The sequence below is a fragment of the Oncorhynchus tshawytscha genome, linkage group LG05, assembly GCF_018296145.1.
Source record: "Oncorhynchus tshawytscha isolate Ot180627B linkage group LG05, Otsh_v2.0, whole genome shotgun sequence".
NCBI classification, from domain to species: domain Eukaryota; kingdom Metazoa; phylum Chordata; class Actinopteri; order Salmoniformes; family Salmonidae; genus Oncorhynchus; species Oncorhynchus tshawytscha.
The window spans coordinates 8,164,059-8,164,967 of NC_056433.1; the positions used below are offsets into that span (position 1 = coordinate 8,164,059).

Consider the following 909-nt stretch of genomic DNA (forward strand, 5'->3'; position numbering starts at 1 on the left):
GAGAGAGAAGGGTAGAGAGAGAGACAGAGAGAGAAGGGTAGAGAGAGAGAAGGGTAGAGAGAGAGACAGAGAGAGAGAGAAGGGTAGAGAGAGACAGAGAGAGAGAAGGGTAGAGAGAGAGACAGAGAGAGAGAAGGGTAGAGAGAGAGACAGAGAGAGAGAGAAGGGTAGAGAGAGAGAGAGAGAGAAGGGTAGAGAGAGAGAAGGGTAGAGAGAGAGACAGAGAGAGAAGGGTAGAGAGACAGAGAGAGAGAAGGGTAGAGAGAGAGAAGGGTAGAGAGAGAGACAGAGAGAGAAGGGTAGAGAGAGAGAAGGGTAGAGAGACAGACAGAGAGAGAGAGAGAGAGAGAGAGAGAGAGAAGGGTAGAGAGACAGACAGAGAGAGAGAGCGAGAGAGAGAGACAGAGAGAGGGAAGGGTAGAGAGAGAGAAGGGTAGAGAGAGAGACAGAGAGAGAAGGGTAGAGAGAGAGAAGGGTAGAGAGACAGAGAGAGAGAGAGAGAGAGAGAGAGAGAGAGAGAAGGGTCGAGAGACTTTTGACTTTCTTCAATGATCCATCCCTATTTAATTTCATGAAAGCATCAACCCCCCATTAAAACCAAATATTCCTTGTGCTATATACTCACCTTGCCCTCTACCCCACAATACAAACCAACACGATAACCAAAACCTCACCACTTCTACAACCATATATCCTACCTATCTTCCCCAGCTGTACAGACACGCCCCTCCCACACAGACACGCCCCCACACACACATACGCACGCCCCACACACACATACGCACACCCCCACACACACGCCCCCACCACCCTATCCTCCAGCCAAAGGCACCCATTAAATAATAGTAAAGAGTCTGTTATCCCCCAACCTTTGACCTTGTTCCTCCTTGTTAGTCAAATAACCAACTG

The 909-nt window shown here is 49.1% G+C and overlaps 1 pseudogene; it reads right to left on the reverse strand.

Moving 5' to 3' along the window:
* Positions 1–689, reverse strand: part of LOC112247576 — a 74,608-nt pseudogene extending 73,919 nt beyond the window's left edge.
* Between the last annotated feature and the right edge of the window lie 220 nt (positions 690–909).